This window comes from Salvelinus fontinalis, chromosome 7 (assembly GCF_029448725.1).
Source record: "Salvelinus fontinalis isolate EN_2023a chromosome 7, ASM2944872v1, whole genome shotgun sequence".
In the NCBI taxonomy this organism is placed as follows: Eukaryota; Metazoa; Chordata; class Actinopteri; order Salmoniformes; family Salmonidae; genus Salvelinus; species Salvelinus fontinalis.
Genome location: NC_074671.1, coordinates 51,541,840 through 51,561,897, shown reverse-complemented (window position 1 = coordinate 51,561,897; position 20,058 = coordinate 51,541,840).

Genomic DNA, 20,058 nt, shown 5'->3' with positions numbered 1-20,058 from the left:
TTTGGCAACAAACAGTGCTGTCCATCACTTCAGACTCCAGTCTGTTGGTGTATTGCTTCAAAGGGTAATTATCAATCTCTACTGTGGAACATTTTACCATGGCTCATGAATTATTGGTCATATCTCAACGCTGTGTCCCAGAGTTACATTTATATGTTTTACTACATTTGACCTGCTTCTATTTTGTTAAATAAAATGTGGTTGAGGTTGAGTGAAATCTATGGGTTTCTAAGACATTTCATTCTTACCTGTGTTGAACTGAAACACAATATAATTTGATATGTGTGTGCTAAATGTGCTTGTTTGTTTCAATTATAACCACGTGGTCTGTGCTGTCCATAGTGCTGAAAAGGATTGCTGTGCTATTGCATTAGCAGAAAAAAAGCTAATGTAGCCAACTTATTTCAGCACCATGGACAGCACACGTCTCTGCCAATGAGATAGCAGTTACATTGGGTGTTCAATGTACTCCATGGTTTCATCTCTGAGGTGATGCAATGCTGTCAACAATTATGCCTGTTTTGGGGTACATTCAAAATACAGAACATTGTGTTGCTTCTGATGGCAGGAGTATGGTGCTTGCAACATCAGAGTTTAAGTTTGACCCCAACACTGGCTTCCTCCTCTTATCCTCATATGCAGTATTACATGATGTTTGACCAAAGCATTCACTGCTTTCAGTTTTTATCAAATGCGAGCCCTTGTTTTACTGTATAGCAATGCAAAGGTTCTGATCCTTTGTTCATTTGCGAAGAAGATACTGGCTGGTTATTTCAAGGTGAAATACACACAAACCAAATTCCTTGGAAAAGTCATTTTGATTTTTGATATCAACTACTGTCCAGTTATGTGCTGCAGTTTAGAGATCAACGCCTAACCTTACCGTAGCTTTGCTCTCTGCAGTGATTTTTATTTTAGCTATGGACCCCAGCTGTGCTCTGTAAAGTTCTGACCAAAGCTTAACTTACTCTTGTTCTGCTCTCTGCAACCCCAGCAGGCTGCACACACTTAACTGATCATCTCCCTGAGAAGCTGGCGGCTTGTTGCAACCCTCGCAGCACGGCACCCATCAGCAACACACCTCAGGAGTTTAGTTTCCCCTATTACTCCCAATACCGGTGTAAATACCACAGCTGTTGTTGATCAGTATGACTGATCGGACCACCAAGTGCTGCCTGTGACCTAACCTCTTCAATTCTCAGCCTCCACGTATTGACTAGATCTATTGACTCGATCGTTGACTTTGTTTTGAGCCGCACACTGCACTATTGTTTCCGTCCTTCACTTGGCATAGAGGCTTATGAAGCTCTCGTCATTTCTACCTGAAATGACCGATATAATATGTTCTGCCTTTGTCGGTGCTGTAACAATAACACAACTGACATGATGTTGCATAGATACTGAAATAAGACATTTAGACTAAGATAGGGCTCATCAATCGCTGGCATGGAGGTTTTTGTGGACTTCATGTATTTTGATCAAATTTGACTTTTGTCAAGTTGGCGCAGTAACTTTTGCCAAATTGGTGCAGATTGGTGCAATTGCCAAGTTGTTGCAGTAAGGGTTATGTAGCAGCCTGGAAAGAAATGTAGACCAAGGTAGGTTGGATATGAGAGACCTACTGCCCCCACCCCTCCAACATGCCTCATTTTAATTTGCTGAAGCTTTCTTGGTTATTGGTTCTGGCCCAAGGGAAACCTACCTCCATTGCTTTTTACAATTATCGGGCTTTTCAAAGTGCTGATTGTAACTGGGCCAAGGTTAACATGTCTTATTGATGGAAGACATACACACACACACACACACACACACACACACACACACACACACACACACACACACACACACACACACACACACACACACACACACACACACACACACACACACACACACACACACACACACACACACACACAAATAGAAAAAAGGTATTACAATTTCATCGGAGATGGTAAAATGGTTCTCTGTAAATCTGTAATGTAACAAGTAATACCACATATAAAGGCAATTAGGTTGAAGGAAGAAAAATATTACTTTTACTATGCTTGGATTTAGTTTTTCTTTATTGTTTTTCATGGATTCCAGGGAGTCTGGTAATCTCACGGCCAGCTTTCCTTTCAGTGCCTTCTTTTGTACATGAAACCCTTGGCCTGTATTCACAAAGCAGCTCATAGTAGGAGTGCTAATCTAGAATCAGGTATCCTCTTTCCAAATCATTCCTAGATCAGCATTCCTACTCTGACACATTATGAACATGGATTGAGATCAGATCTGAAGACAGCCCCTAGACTTCTCCAGGCAGATGGGAAAGCAAACTATGACACACTAAGGAATACATGGGCACAGAGAGCTGAAGGATTTCCTGTCTCAGTTGTTTCATTGATTGTTTTCCATCTCCTTTCTCAGTGTTGGATATAGACTGTTGTTAGAGCAGGCTGGTCATTGATGGCCAATGAATCAATAAATTGTTCAAAGAGGACATATTGATCACACCACCCACTCAATCTGCACTCATGGGAGTGGCAAGCAGTGAGAGAAGTACACCTGATCCCTCAGTGCTACCCAAGCTGTGTTTGTGTACTGTAAATGTCAGAGAAATTGTTTACTCTGACATGCTAGTTGACAATGATGTTCTTTTGAGGCGTCTGCAGGAATATGGGCCTGTCTTAGCCATCTCTTATATTTCTCTCTCCTATTTAAAGTCACCATGCTTTCTCTCTATTCTGAAGCAAACCAGAAAACCATGTATTCAGTCAGTGGCCTTCACTCGCTCGAGGACGTTAACTGTCAGATCAACGCCAGGCGGCAGGTCTCTCTCTCTCTCTTTTCTTTAGTTGTCAGTGAATGTCATGGTTTTTTAAGTGTTGCTCAATGGACCTCCCAACATCTCCTCAAGTACACATATTTATGTGGCTTTCAGTCCCTATTGAGGGGAGGATGTCAGTTGGTTCACTAGCAAGCAACATGTTCATCTAGGTCTGGATTGGAATTCAATTAAAAAGGATCTTTCTATTTACAAAAGACACCCCTTCTATAGCCCTGAAAACGTATCTCGATTATTGTTGGAATGTTATGGAACGTTACGTCCTCGGGAATGCTGGGAGAAGTAGACAAACAAACATTAGAGAAATGTTATCCCTAACCTTCAGTGGCAGAGACATAATGGGAGTCAAAATACATTTGAGCAGAATGTTAGCTGGGTCAACAGATGCTGTGAGTGTTCTGCTTTGGGCTCATCCCAAGAACAATGGATTTTTATTCTCATCCATACACCATGTGAGGGATGAACGGCAGCAGGTTACACGCAGATTAGTAGGTTTTACTTTCCCATGCTATTAAAATTGCAGCCAAATGGCTTTTTTTTTGTGAGATAGATTTGTGAAATAGACCTAATACAGGGAATACGAAGACAAAAATGTAAACGTTTCAAAGATGCAATTTACTCAGGATCAGGATGTTGGCTAATACACAATGGATCCACAATTACCTTGTGATCACTATTTGAGGAGCATGTAAAAAGTGATTGTAAAGCTCTCATGAATTCCAGCTGAACTGCAGCGGAATGAACATGCCTGAAAATGATTGCAAATTGCAAAGTATGTCTTGCTATTTCATGTTGTATTCATTCTGTGTTTAATGCATTTCCAACAGTTCACTTACTGTAGGTGGATTTGGTCTTACATAGCATTTAAATGTGAACACAATAGCATGGTGTCAACTATCAAACAATCTTCTGAGGGAGTCAGTTAGTGTGTGCTAGTCTTTTCGTCCTCACTGTTACTGCAGTGCCTGTGAGGTGCTTGATAATTGCCTAAACATCACTCCCATGGCCAAGCCAATTTCCTCTGATCGCTTTCCCTGCCGTGTTTAAGGTTCATGACCAAGGGCAAGTAGTATAGATTTTGACAAAGATTTGGGGAATTTGATGTGACATTGGAGTCAATACGACCTAGCCATTTGAAAAAAAATTGGAACGGCTTGGATTTGCAGAACTAGCCATGGAGCTAGAAGCCTCCAGGCTTACATTATATACACAGTTAAAGTCGGAAGTTTACATACACCTTAGCCAAATACATTTAAACTCAGTTTTTCACAATTCCTGACATTTAATCCTAGTAGAAATGCCCTGTCTTGGGTCAGTTAGGATCACCACTTTATTTGAAGAATGTGAAATGTCAGAATAATAGTAGAGAATTATTTATTTCAGCTTTTATTTCTTTCATCACATTCCCAGTGGGACAGAAGTTTACATACACTCAATTAGTATTTGGTAGCATTGCCTTTAAATTGTTTAACTTGTGTCAAACATTTCGGGTAGCCTACCACAAGCTTCCCACAGTAAGTTGGGTGAATTTTGGCCCATCCCTCCTGACAGAGCTGGTGTAACTGAGTCAGGTTTGTAGGTCTCCTTGTTCGCAGACGCTTATTCAGTTCTGCCTACACATTTTCTATGGGATTGAGGTCAGGGCTTTGTGATGGCCACTCCAATACCTTGACTTTGTTGTCCTTAAGCCATTTTGCCACAACTTTGGAAGTATGCTTGGGATCATTGTCCATTTAGAAGACCCATGTGCGACCAAGCTTTAACTTCCTGACTGATGTGGTGAGATGTTGCTTCAATATATCCACATAATTTTCCTGCCTCATGATGCCATCTATTTTGTGAAAATGCACCAGTCCCTCCTGCAGCAAAGCACCCCCACAACATGGTGCTGCCACCCCCATGCTTCACGGTTGGGATGGTGTTCTTCGGCTTGCAAGCCTCCCCAGTATTCCTCCAAACATAACGATGGTCATTATGGCCAAACAGTTTTATATTTGTTTCATCAAACAAGAGGACATTTCTCCAAAAAGTACGATCTTTGTCCCCATGTGCAGTTGCAAACCGTAGTCTGGCTTTTCTATGGCGGTTCTGGAGCAGTGGCTTCTTCCTTGCTGAGCGGCCTTTCAGGTTATGTCGATATAGGACTCATTTTACTGTGGATATAGATTATTTTGTACCTGTTCCCTCCAGCATTTTCACAAGGACCTTTGCTGTTGTTCTGGGATTGATTTGCACTTTTCGCACCAAAGTACATTCATCTCTAGGAGACAGAACACCTTCTCCTTCCTGAGCGGTATGGTGGCTGCGTGGTCCCATGGCGTTTATACTTGCGTACTATTGTTTGTACAGATGAACGTGGTACCTTTAGGTTTGGAAATTGCTCCCAAGGATGAACCAGAGTTTTGGAGGTCTACAAATTTTTTTCTGAGGTTTTGGTCGATTTCTTTTGATTTTCCCATGATGTCAATCAAAGAGGCACTGAGTTTGAAGGTAGGCCTTGAAATACATCCACAGGTACACCTCCAATTGACTCAAATTATCTCAATTAGCCTATCAGAAGCTTCTAAAGCCATGACATAGTTTTCTGGAATTTTCCAAGCTGTTTAAAGGCACAGTCAACTTAGTGAATGTAAACTTCTAACCCACTGGAATTGTGATACATTGAATTAGAAGTGAAATTATCTGTCTGTAAACAATTGTTGGATACATTACTTGTGTCATACACAAAGTAGACGACCTTACCGACTTGCCAAAACTTTAGTTTGTTAACAAGAAATTTGTGGAGCGGTTGAAAAACAAGTTTTAATGACTCCAACCTAAATGTATGTAAACTTCCGACTTCAACTGTAACTCTACCCAACTGTAGCTCTTTTGACAGTGTGAACTAAGCTGTGGGAAGCTTATGTACATTTGAACTTGGCTAGTAATAGATTGAAGGAGTCGCTTTTGTTTAACTGAGCAGAGCACCGTCGGTGTAGAAACTATGGCTAGACTTGGACAGGAGGTAGAGCTTCAGTTAGCGGTGTCTAACTGTCATACCACCTGACAAATAATGAAAACAACCTTTGAGCCGTGTCATCTACGAAAAGGTGTGGGTGAGGAGCAGTGGCGGTCGGTGCCGTTTAAGATGAGGGAGGAGGATTTTTTTTAATTTTATGAGCATGGCCTTATTTCTATTACAGCATATTGGATGACTGTCTTTCATATTCCATTTAGCCAGCTCAATGGAACAGCGGTAGGTTAATAAGGATACTACATGATGCTCACATTTTCCCTGAACTCATGAGGTTGCTACAACCTCGCCTATGAGTGAAAGTTCATAACGTAGGAGCACACAGGTCAAGAGACAGATTTGATGTAACAGACAGTGACACATGGACAGACGGTGGCATTCAAAACCACCTTAAACACTGTATGCTTGCATCTAGCTGCATGTAGGGCGTAATCATTATTCCAGCAGTTGTAAACAAGAGTTTCTATTGGACAGATTCAGGTAGGTTTATCCCTATTTTGTTCCGTTTGCTTCCGTTTAAGAAATGTTTTTCAACAGAATCAACGGAATGAATACACCCCTGATCACACGCAAACACAGTTCACTTTCATAGCAGCCACATTCTATTCCTTCTCACATTTATGTGCTCTCCTCCTCCCATCTACTCATGTGGACCTCAATGCACAACACATCAGCTGTATGTGACCTGGCAAAAAAATAAAATTCAAGCCAAACCGCTACATACAGCCTACATCGTTGTCCCCATATTAGCTAAAGTAACGTCATAGTCAGCATAGCTAATAGAACTAACGTGTTAGTAAACCCGCTATAATCATGTAGTAACGTTACAGTCCACAGTTAGTATGCAGTTACACCGGCGGGTCTCGATGGCAATACATTTGTAAACTAAAAGCTTACCTTGACTTGGAAAACTTCCAGTGTTGTGTTGGATAGTCATAGCCAGCTCTATTTGAGCAGGGGGTTTCAGTAGGCTAAACTAGCTAGCCGAATTTTCTAGTAAGTGAAACTAAAAGTGAAAAAACCTGACAATCTCTCTTTCTCTCTATTTCTCTCTATTTCTCTCTTGCTTCTCTTTCATTTTGGAAGAAATGAATTTGTTCAAAACTGTTCTAAGACTATTTTCTTTCTCTCTCTTTGAATCAACTACTCACCACATTTTATGCACTGCACTGCTAGCTAGCTGTAACTTATGCTTTCAGTACTAGGTTCATTCTCTGATTTTTTGGACTGAGTGGACAACATGTCAGTTCATCCTGCAAGAGCTCTGATAGGTTGGAGGACGTCCTCCAGAAGTTGTCATAATTACTGTGTAAGTCTATGGAAGGGGGTGAAAACCACGAGCCTCCTAGGTTTTGTGTTGAAGTCAATGTTCCCAGAGGAGGACGGAAGCTAGCTGTCCTCCCGTTACACCATGGTGGTACCCTACAGAGTCCTGTTGAGGCTACTGTAGACCTTTGACAAATACTGTGTGTTTTAATCAATTATTTGGTTGCTGTTGAATAAATGAAGTATAGTTTTATCTAAAAAGGATAACTTTTAAAATGTTTAACAATTTATATTTGTCTGAAATTCACTGAGGAGGATGGTCCTCCCCTTCCTCCTCGGAGGAGCCTCCACTGGAGAGGAATATGACTGATACAGTACTAAGGACAGCATAGTCCTGATTCAGGACAGTGCTAGTGCTAGCTGAGTCAAGCCATGTCTGATCGTGTTAAAGCGCAAAGACCTTGTCACCTGTCATCTCCCTGTAAAGGAAAAGGCGGTCCATGAATCTGTCACTGTCCCTCTCTGATAGCTTGGTGATGAATGACTCAACAATGCCCCGTGAGCCTGCTAGAGGTAGCTAACTGCTGTACACCACAGAGGAAGTCCCATGTGATCTATTTGTCCTAGGAATCTCTCTGTGATCTCCTCCATAGGCGTCTCTGTTTATGTCATCCACGGCGTAAACCGGCTGCTGGTTTCTTTGCGTGTTAAAGATGAAATGATTCTAGCCTGTGGTGTTGGAAAAGACACAGTTGAACAGAAAGAAAGAAAGCCGGAAAGAAAGAAAAGCAATGATCCTCCCACTCTCCCCACTGTATATTCCGTATGAGATGCTGCTGTGTGTCTCTAGGCCTCTCTCTGGGTCTCCCAAGGGTTTAATTTGTGGAGTTGTCTGCATCCAGCACTGGTGTATGACAGCCTACGCATTTCTTTGCTAGCTGGCCTGCCTCCTTGCAGTACGTCTCACTCTGTCGCAGCCCAAGAATTCGCCTCCACTAAGCTATGTTGTTGTGTTCATTTTGTTTTTGCTGGATTTGGTCTTACCACACCATTGTAAAGCTGTAGTATAGACAGGCTTTGAGAGAATGATGCACGTCGGACATGTGAGACCGATATTGATTTCAAAGGGAATTGGGGATTGTGAAGCTACACTAGGGAAATTACACAAATACTGTTCATCTTAGATCTTGTGATTAAGAAACACGGAACAATATCCTTATGGTAATAAAATAGTTCTGTAGTGTATCAGCCCACAAAGCCCGCTGCACCAAGTGCCCTTGCTACAATGCTATTCCATAATAATTATCTTCCTCAATCCACTGTAACAGAACTATAACGATAGCTCAGACATCAGGCACTGAAGTCACGTTACACAACGGCAAATGGGTGGAAGCCATACGCTGCATTCATAAATGAACTTGAATTGTTTCAGCATGGCTTGAGAGACTGCCATCGCACTCTGGCGCTGGTCACAAGCAGCCTGTTGAACTCTACCAGAGACATGAATAAAAACGTCAAAAGGACATCTCAATTGGAATTGCATCAGTGCAATGATTGGGTATATTATGTGCTGTAATTGTGAATGAACTTTGGCTGTTTAGTTGTGTCTCGCTTGACAGGGCATCAGGTTTCTACTTTGCTGACCTTCTCGGCTGCTTAGAATACCCAGACAAAATGATCTCTCTATCCTTCAGGGCTTGGCTCATCCGTCACTCTCACTCTCCTCCCTCCTTCTTTCTTGTTTTTATTCCCTCACCCACTCCATCTCATATTCCCCATTCATCTTTCACTCTCCCCCACTCATCTCTCCTCCGTCACTCTCCCCCACTCATCTCTCCTCCGTCACTCTCCCCCCACTCATCTCTCCTCCGTCACTCTCCCCCCACTCATCTCTCCTCCGTCTCTCTCCCCCCGCTCATCTCTCCTCCGTCTCTCTCCCCCCGCTCATCTCTCCTCCGTCTCTCTCCCCCCACTCATCTCTCCTCCGTCACTCTCCCCCACTCATCTCTCCTCCGTCTCTCTCCCCCCACTCATCTCTCCTCCGTCTCTCTCCCCCCGCTCATCTCTCCTCCGTCTCTCTCCCCCCGCTCATCTCTCCTCCGTCTCTCTCCCCCCGCTCATCTCTCCTCCGTCTCTCTCCCCCCGCTCATCTCTCCTCCGTCTCTCTCCCCCTCATCTCTCCTCCGTCTCTCTCCCCCCATCTCTCCTCCGTCTCTCTCCCCCCACTCATCTCTCCTCCGTCTCTCTCCCCGCACTCATCTCTCCTCCGTCTCTCTCCCCCCACTCATCTCTCCTCCGTCTCTCTCCCCCTAACAATCTCTCCTCCGTCTCTCTCTCTCTCCCTACTCATCTCTCCTCCGTCTCTCTCTCCCCCACTCATCTCTCCTCCGTCACTCTCTCCCCCACTCATCTCTCCTCCGTCTCTCTACCCCCACTCATCTCTCCTCCGTCTCTCTCCCCCCACTCATCTCTCCTCCGTCTCTCTCCCCCCACTCATCTCTCTTTCGTCTCTCTCCCCCCACTCATCTCTCCTCCGTCTCTCTCCCCCCACTCATCTCTCCTCCGTCTCTCTCCCCCCACTCATCTCTCCTCCGTCTCTCTCCCCCCGCTCATCTCTCCTCCGTCTCTCTCCCCCCGCTCATCTCTCCTCCGTCTCTCTCCCCCCACTCATCTCTCCTCCGTCTCTCTCCCCCCACTCATCTCTCCTCCGTCTCTCTCCCCCCCATCTCTCCTCCGTCTCTCTCCCCCCACTCATCTCTCCTCCGTCTCTCTCCCCGCACTCATCTCTCCTCCGTCTCTCTCCCCCCACTCATCTCTCCTCCGTCTCTCTCCCCCTAATAATCTCTCCTCCGTCTCTCTCTCTCTCCCTACTCATCTCTCCTCCGTCTCTCTCTCCCCCTACTCATCTCTCCTCCGTCACTCTCTCCCCCACTCATCTCTCCTCCGTCTCTCTACCCCCACTCATCTCTCCTCCGTCTCTCTCCCCCCACTCATCTCTCCTCCGTCTCTCTCCCCCCACTCATCTCTCTTTCGTCTCTCTCCCCCCACTCATCTCTCCTCCGTCTCTCTCCCCCCACTCATCTCTCCTCCGTCTCTCTCCCCCCACTCATCTCTCCTCCGTCTCTCTCCCCCCATCTCTCCTCCGTCTCTCTCCCCCCGCTCATCTCTCCTCCGTCTCTCTCCCCCCAATCATCTCTCCTTCGTCTCTCTCCCCCCGCTCATCTCTCCTCCGTCTCTCTCCCCACTCATCTCTCCTCCGTCTCTCTCCCCCCACTCATCTCTCCTCCGTCTCTCTCCCCCCATCTCTCCTCCGTCTCTCTCCCCCCGCTCATCTCTCCTCCGTCTCTCTCCCCACTCATCTCTCCTCCGTCTTTCTCCCCCACTCATCTCTCCTCCGTCTCTCTCCCCCCACTCATCTCTCCTCCGTCTCTCCCCCCACTCATCTCTCCTCCGTCTCTCTCCCCCTCATCTCTCCTCCGTCTCTCTCCCCCCCATCTCTCCTCCGTCTCTCTCCCCCCACTCATCTCTCCTCCGTCTCTCTCCCCCCACTCATCTCTCCTCCGTCTCTCTCCCCCTACTCATCTCTCCTCCGTCTCTCTCTCTCTCCCTACTCATCTCTCCTCCGTCTCTCTCTCCCCCTACTCATCTCTCCTCCGTCTCTCTCTCCTCCGTCTCTCCCCCCCTTTCTCCCCCTACTCATCTCTTCTCCGTCTCTCCCCCCCTCTCTCCCCCTACTCATCTCTCCTCCGTCTCTCTCCCCCCACTCATCTCTCCTCCGTCTCCCCCCCCCTCTCTCCCCCTACTCATCTCTCCTCCGTCTCTCCCCCCCTCTCTCCCCCTACTCATCTCTCCTCCGTCTCTCTCTCCCCCTACTCATCTCTCCTCCATCTCTCTCTTCCCCTCTGGCCCCCATTCATCTCTCCTCCCGAACTCTCTTTCCCTTTCTCTCTACACCCTTCTCTCTCCATTTCTATTCGCCTCCATCTCCCTCCCTCTCTACCCCCCCATCTCTCTCTCTTCACAGTGCTGCTAGAACCCTCAGAGGGCCAATTAAGCCAGCAGGTTGATGTATCTCCTCACTCTCTCTCTATACAGGCCCCCCCTGCTTGCCTCCCCATGCCTCCCTGCCTCATACACAAGCCCCCACTGATCAGCCTGAGTGTTCCAGGGTCACAACCTAAATGCCCACCCATTGCTTCATCCAGCTCTCCCCTCCTCATCCCATTCCCCTCTCCCCTCATTCTCCCCTCCATCTCAGAATCAACTGATTAATAGCGCCCATGTTTCTGGATTAGGGCCGACAAAACAGATGACTGGTGTGAAAGCAGATCAAGCTTCTACTTATTAATTTAAATAATTTGCTACTCTATTTTTGTCATTGCGTGATAATGAATGATCAGAGACAGGGAGGGGAGGGAAGGGGGTGTACAGCAGGGTTTGCATGCTGTCAAATAAAGCCTCAATCATCCCCTACAAATGGACATTTGACAGTATGACAGCAAGGGGCACAGGGGGCGACAGTTTGGCCGTGCTTACAGAGCTTGGGTGGCGGTGGCGGCGGCGCAGAGTGGACCATAATGCATTGCTCTCACCTGCAGCAGCATGTGGACACCGGTGCACACACACACACAACGACCATCAGCGTAATTACCGATGACAGAGACAAAGCCCAGGGATAGAGCCACGCTCACGAGCACTTCCTGTCGTGTTTCAACTGCTGGCAATCTGCCATCGGTACACACATTTAGTTATTCTCTCCCGCCACCCAACTCACACACACGGTGACAAAGATCCATGGTCGTGGTTGCGGTCACCAGTCAGGTCCTTGCTCATAATTGCGTGCACACACAAACACACACACAACACACACACGGAGGAACCATGCCAGACCCATGAGTACAGACAGTATTTCTAGCACCTACGTTTAGAATGACATTATGTCATGTAATCAGATGGTATTACAGGCAGTCAACTAGCGCACAAAGAACACACACATCACGGCAGTCATGTGGAACATGCATGCACACACCAACACACACGCGCACGCATCACACATGACCCCTTTGCAGCCCACGGATGCAGGCACTGCCAAAAGTGTTTCCACTTTGTGCAGCTGGTGATAACGTCGCTTTACATGCACCCAACTAGAACACATTCAATCTCACACACACATGAACTGAATGCACACATGCCTGCACACTATACACAATTTTAGAGCAAGAGAGATCGAGAGAATGAGAAGAGAGAAATAAACGGGGAAGAGAGAGAGAAGAGGCAGAGAGAGAGAGAGAGAGAGAGAGAGAGAGAGAGAGAGAGAGAGAGAGAGAGAGAGAGAGAGAGAGAGAGAGAGAGAGAGAGAGAGAGAGAGAGAGAGAGAGAGAGAGAGGAGAGAGAGAGAGAGAGAGAGAGAGAGAGAGAGAGAGAGAGAGAGAGAGAGAGAGAGAGAGAGAGAGAGAGAGAGAGAGAGAGAGAGAGAGAGAGAGAGAGAGAGAGAGAGAGAGAGAGAGAGAGGAGTAGGAGAAGTGCATAATCACAGGACACACAAAAAACAGAGAGAAACAGGGACAGACAAATAGAATGAGCGAAGGTGGTATAGAGACAGACAAAAAGAGCGACAGTAGGATAGTCAGAGAGACAGAACCAGCAACAGTGGGGTAGAGACAGACAGAACCAGCGACAGTGGGGTAGAGACAGACAGAACCAGCGACAGTGGGGTAGAGACAGACAGAACCAGCGACAGTGGGGTAGAGACAGACAGAACCAGCGACAGTGGGGTAGAAACAGACAGACAGAACCAGCGAAAGTGGGATAGAGACAGGTAGAACCAGTGACAGTGGGGTAGAGACAGACAGAACCAGCGACAGTGGGGTAGAAACAGACAGAACCAGCGACAGTGGGATAGAGACAGATAGAACAAGTGACAGTGGGGTAGAGACAGACAGAACCGGCAACAGTGGGATAGAGACAGACGGATAGAACCAGCGACAGTGGTGTAGAGACAGACAGACAGAACCAGCGACAGTGGGATAGAGACAGACAGAACCAGTGACAGTGGGCTAGAGACAGACAGACAGAACCAGCGACAGTGGCGTAGAGACAGACAGACAGAACCAGCGACAGTGGGATAGAGACAGACAGACAGAACCAGCGACAGTAGCGTAGAGACAGACAGACAGAACCAGCGACAGTGGGATAGAGACAGACAGAACCAGCGACAGTAGGGTAGAGACAGACAGACAGAACCAGCAACAGTAGGGTAGAGACAGACAGACAGAACCAGCGACAGTGGGATAGAGACAGACAGACAGAACCAGCGACAGTGGGGTAGAGACAGACAGACAGAACCAGCGACAGTGGGGTAGAGACAGACAGATAGATCCAGCGACAGTGGGGTAGAGACAGACAGAACCAGCGACAGTGGGGTAGTGACAGACAGACAGAACCAGCGACAGTGGGGTAGAGACAGACAGACAGAACCAGCGACAGTGGGGTAGAGACAGACAGACAGAACCAGCGACAGTGAGGTAGAGACAAACAGACAGAACCAGCGACAGTGGGGTAGAGACAGACAGACAGAACCAGCGACAGTGTGACAAAGACAGACAGACAGAACCAGCGACAGTAGGGTAGAGACAGACAGAACCAGCGAAAGTGGGATAGAGACAGACAGACAGAACCAGCGACAGTGGGGTAGAGACAGACAGACAGAACCAGCGACAGTGGGGTAGAGACAGACAGACAGAACCAGCGACAGTGGGGTAGAGACAGACAGAACCAGCAAAAGTGGGATAGAGACAGACAGACAGAACCAGCGACAGTGGGGTAGAGACAGACAGACAGAACCAGCGACAGTGGGATAGAGACAGACAGACAGAACCAGCGACAGTAGCGTAGAGACAGACAGACAGAACCAGCGACAGTGGGATAGAGACAGACAGAACCAGCGACAGTAGGGTAGAGACAGACAGACAGAACCAGCAACAGTAGGGTAGAGACAGACAGACAGAACCAGCGACAGTGGGATAGAGACAGACAGACAGAACCAGCGACAGTGGGGTAGAGACAGACAGACAGAACCAGCGACAGTGGGGTAGAGACAGACAGATAGATCCAGCGACAGTGGGGTAGAGACAGACAGAACCAGCGACAGTGGGGTAGTGACAGACAGACAGAACCAGCGACAGTGGGGTAGAGACAGACAGACAGAACCAGCGACAGTGGGGTAGAGACAGACAGACAGAACCAGCGACAGTGAGGTAGAGACAAACAGACAGAACCAGCGACAGTGGGGTAGAGACAGACAGACAGAACCAGCGACAGTGTGACAGAGACAGACAGACAGAACCAGCGACAGTAGGGTAGAGACAGACAGAACCAGCGAAAGTGGGATAGAGACAGACAGACAGAACCAGCGACAGTGGGGTAGAGACAGACAGACAGAACCAGCGACAGTGGGGTAGAGACAGACAGACAGAACCAGCGACAGTGGGGTAGAGACAGACAGAACCAGCAAAAGTGGGATAGAGACAGACAGACAGACAGACAGAACCAGCGACAGTGGGGTAGAGACAGACAGACAGAACCAGCGACAGTGGGGTAGAGACAGACAGACAGAATCAGCGACAGTGGGGTAGAGACAGACAGACAGACAGAACCAGAGACAGTGGGGTAGAGACAGACAGAACCAGCGACAGTGTGACAGAGACAGACAGACAGAACCAGCGACAGTAGGGTAGAGACAGACAGAACCAGCGAGAGTGGGGTAGAGACAGACAGAACCAGCGACAGTAGGGTAGAGACAGACAGACAGAACCAGCGACAATGGGGTAGAGACAGACAGACAGAACCAGCGACAGTGGGGTAGAGACAGACAGACAGAACCAGCGAGAGTGGGGTAGAGACAGACAGAACCAGCGACAGTGGGGTAGAGACAGACAGAACCAGCGACAGTAGGGTAGAGACAGACAGACAGAACCAGCGACAATGGGGTAGAGACAGACAGACAGAACCAGCGACAGTGGGGTAGAGACAGACAGACAGAACCAGCGACAGTGGGGTAGAGCCAGACAGAACCAGCGACAGTGGGGTAGAGACAGACAGAAGCAGCGACAGTGGGATAGAGACAGACAGAACCAGCAAAAGTGGGATAGAGACAGACAGACAGAACCAGCGACAATGGGGTAGAGACAGACAGACAGAACCAGCGACAGTGGGGTAGAGACGGACAGAACCAGCGACAGTAGGGTAGAGACAGACAGACAGAACCAGCGACAATGGGGTAGAGACAGACAGACAGAACCAGCGACAGTGGGGTAGAGACAGACAGACAGAACCAGCGACAGTGGGGTAGAGAGAGACAGAACCAGCGACAGTGTGGTAGAGACAGACAGAACCAGCGACAGTGGGGTAGAGACAGACAGAACCAGCGTCAGTTCGACAGAGTTAGACAGAACCAGCGACAGTGGGGTAGAGACAGGCAGAACCAGTGACAGTGGGACAGAGACAGACAGACAGACAGAACCAGCGACAGTGGTATAGAGACAGACAGACAGAACCAGCGACAGTGGCGTAGAGACAGACAGACAGAACCAGCGACAGTGGGGTAGAGACAGACAGAACCAGCGACAGTAGGGTAGAGACAGACAGACAGAACGAGCGACAGTGGGGTAGAGACAGACAGACAGAACCAGCGACAGTGGAATAGAGACAGACAGAACCAGCGACAATGGGACAAAGACAGACAGACAGAACCAGCCAGAGTGGGGTAGAGACAGACAGAACCAGCGACAGTGGGGTAGAGACAGACAGAACCAGCGACAGTAGGGTAGAGACAGACAGACAGAACCAGCAACAATGGGGTAGAGACAGACAGACAGAACCAGCGACAGTGGGGTAGAGACAGACAGACAGAACCAGCGACAGTGGGGTAGAGAGAGACAGAACCAGCGACAGTGTGGTAGAGACAGACAGAACCAGCGACAGTGTGGTAGAGACACACAGAACCAGCAACAGTAGGGTAGAGACAGACAGACAGAACCAGCGACAGTGGGGTAGAGAGAGACAGAACCAGCGACAGTTGGGTAGAGATTGACAGAACCAGCAACAATGGGGTAGAGACAGACAGACAGAACCAGCGACAGTGGGTTAGAGACAGACAGAACCAGCGACAGTGGGGTAGAGACAGACAGATTGAACGACAGTGGGACAGAGACAGACGGACAGAACCAGCGCCAGTGGGGTAGAGAGAGACAGAACCAGCGACTGTGGGGTAGAAACAGACAGACAGAACGAGTGACAGTGAGTTAGAGACAGACAGAACCAGCAACAGTGGGGTAGAGACAGACAGAACCAGCGACAGTGGGGTAGAGACAGACAGAACCAGCGACAGTGGGGTAGAGGCAGACTAATAGAGCGACATTTGGGTAGAGATAGACAGACAGAAACAGCGACAGTGGGCTAGAGACAGACAGACAGACAGAACCAGCGACAGTGGGGTAGAGACAGACAGACAGACAGAACCTGCGACAGTGGGGTAGAGACAGACAGACAGACAGACAGACAGAACCTGCGACAGTGGGGTAGAGACAGATAGAACCAGCGACAATGGGATAGAGACAGACAGACAGAAACAGCGACAGTAGGGTAGAGAGAGACAGAACCAGCGACAATGGGATAGAGACAGACAGACAGAACCAGCGACAGTGGCGTAGAGACAGACAGACAGAACCAGCGACAGTTGGGTAGAGACATACAGAACCAGCGACAGTGGGATAGAGACAGACAGACAGAACCAGCGACAGTGGGGTAGAGACAGACAGAACCAGCGACAGTGGGGTAGAGACAGACAGACAGAACCAGCGACAGTGGGGTAGAGACAGACAGAACCAGCGACAGTGGGACAGAGACAGACAGACAGAACCAGCGACAGTAGGGTAGAGACAGACAGAACCAGCGAAAGTGGGATAGAGACAGACAGACAGAACCAGCGACAGTGGCGTAGAGACAGACAGAACCAGCGACAGTGTGGTAGAGACAGACAGAACCAGCGACAGTGGGGTAGAGACAGACAGAACCAGCGACAGTGGGGTAGAGACAGACAGAACCAACAATAGTAGGGTAGAGACAGACAGACAGAACGAGCGACAATGGGGTAGAGACAGACAGACAGAACCAGCGACAGTGGAATAGAGACAGACAGAACCAGCGACAATGGGACAGAGACAGACAGACAGAACCAGCGACAGTGGGTTAGAGACAGACAGAACCAGCAATAGTGGGTTAGAGACAGACGTAACTAGTGACAGTGGGGTAGAGACAGACAGAACCAGCAATAGTGGGGTAGAGACAGACAGAACCAGCGACAGTGGGGTAGAGACAGACCTACAGAACCAGCGACAGTGGGGTAGAGACAGACAGACAGAACCAGCGACAGTGGGGTAGAGACAGACAGAACCAGCAACAGTGGGGTAGAGACAGACAGAACCAGCGACAGTGGGGTAGAGACAGACAGAACCAGCGACAGTGGGGTAGAGGCAGACTAAACGAGTGACAGTTGGGTAGAGATAGACAGACAGAAACAGCGACAGTGGGCTAGAGACAGACAGACAGACAGAACCAGCGACAGTGGGGTAGAGACAGACAGAACCAGCGACAGTGGGCTAGAGACAGACAGACAGACAGAACCAGCGACAGTGGGGTAGAGACAGACAGACAGAACCTGCGACAGTGGGGTAGAGACAGACAGACAGACAGACAGACAGAACCTGCGACAGTGGGGTAGAGACAGACAGAACCAGCGACAATGGGATAGAGACAGACAGACAGAAACAGCGACAGTAGGGTAGAGACAGACAGAACCAGCGACAATGGGATAGAGACAGACAGACAGAACCAGCGACAGTGGCGTAGAGACAGACAGACAGAACCAGCGACAGTTGGGTAGAGACATACAGAACCAGCGACAGTGGGATAGAGACAGACAGACAGAACCAGCGACAGTGTGGTAGAGACAGACAGAACCAGCGACAGTGGGGTAGAGACAGACAGAACCAGCGACAGTGGGGTAGAGACAGACAGAACCAACAACAGTAGGGTAGAGACAGACAGACAGAACGAGCGACAGTGGGGTAGAGACAGACAGACAGAACCAGCGACAGTGGAATAGAGTCAGACGTAACTAGTGACAGTGGGGTAGAGACAGACAGAACCAGCAATAGTGGGGTAGAGACAGACAGAACCAGCGACAGTGGGGTAGAGACAGACCTACAGAACCAGCGACAGTGGGGTAGAGACAGACAGACAGAACCAGCGACAGTGGGGTAGAGACAGACAGAACCAGCAACAGTGGGGTAGAGACAGACAGAACCAGCGACAGTGGGGTAGAGACAGACAGAACCAGCTACAGTGGGGTAGAGGCAGACTAAACGAGTGACAGTTGGGTAGAGATAGACAGACAGAAACAGCGACAGTGGGCTAGAGACAGACAGACAGACAGAACCACCGACAGTGGGGTAGAGACAGACAGAACCAGCGACAGTGGGCTAGAGACAGACAGACAGACAGAACCTGCGACATTGGGGTAGAGACAGACAGAACCAGCGACAGTGGGACAGAGAAGGACAGACAGAACCAGTGACAGTAGGGTAGAGACAGACAGAACCAGCGAAAGTGGGGTAGAGACATACAGAACCAGCGACAATGGGATAGAGACAGACAGACAGAACCAGCGACATTGGTGTAGAGACAGACCGACAGAACCAGCGACAGTGGAGAAGAGACAGACAGACAGAACCAGCGACAGTGGGATAGAGACAGACAGACAGAATCAGCGACAGTGGGGTAGAGACAGACAGAACCAGCGACAGTGGGGTAGAGACAGACAGACAGAACCAGCGACAGTGGGGTAGAGCCAGACAGAACCAGCGACAGTGGGACAGAGACAGACAGACAGAACCAGCGACAGTAGGGTAGAGACAGACAGAACCAGCGACAGTGGGGTAGAGACAGACAGACAAAACCAGCGACAGTGGGTTAGAGACAGACAGAACCAGCGAGAGTGGGGTAGAGACAGACAGAACCATCGACAGTGGGGTAGAGAGAGACAGAACCAGCGACAGTGTGGTAGAGACAGACAGAACCAGCGACAGTGGGGTAGAGACAGACAGAACCAGCAACAGTAGGGTAGAGACAGACAGACAGAACCAGCGACAGTGGGGTAGAGAGAGACAGAACCAGCGACAGTGGGGTAGAGATTGACAGAACCAGCAACAATGGGGTAGAGACAGACAGAACCAGCGACAGTGGGTTAGAGACAGACAGAACCAGCGACAGTGGGTTAGAGACAGACAGAACCAGCGACAGTGGGGTAGAGACAGACAGCCAGAATGAACGACAGTGGGACAGAGACAGACAGACAGAACCAGCGACAGTGGGGTAGAGAGAGACAGAACCAGCGACAGTGGGGTAGAAACAGACAGACAGAACCAGTGACAGTGGGTTAGAGACAGACAGAACCAGCGACAGTGGGGTAGAGACAAACAGACAGAACCAGCGACAGTGGGGTAGAGAGAGACAGAACCAGCGACAGTGGGGTAGAGACAGACAGACAGAACTAGTGACAGTGGGTTAGAGATAGACAGAACCAGCGATTGTGGGGTAGAGACAAACAGACAGAACCAGCGACAGTGGGACAGAGACAGACAGACAGAACCAGCGACAGTGGGACAGAGACAGACAGACAGAACCAGCGACAGTGGGGTAGAGAGAGACAGAACCAGCAACAGTGGGGTAGAGACAGACAGAACCAGCGACAGTGGGGTAGAGACAGACAGAACCAGCGACAATGGGGTAGACACAGACAGACAGAACCAGCGACAGTGGGATAGAGACAGACAGATCCAGCGACAGTGGGATAGAGACAGACAGATCCAGCGACAGTGGGGTAGAGGCAGAC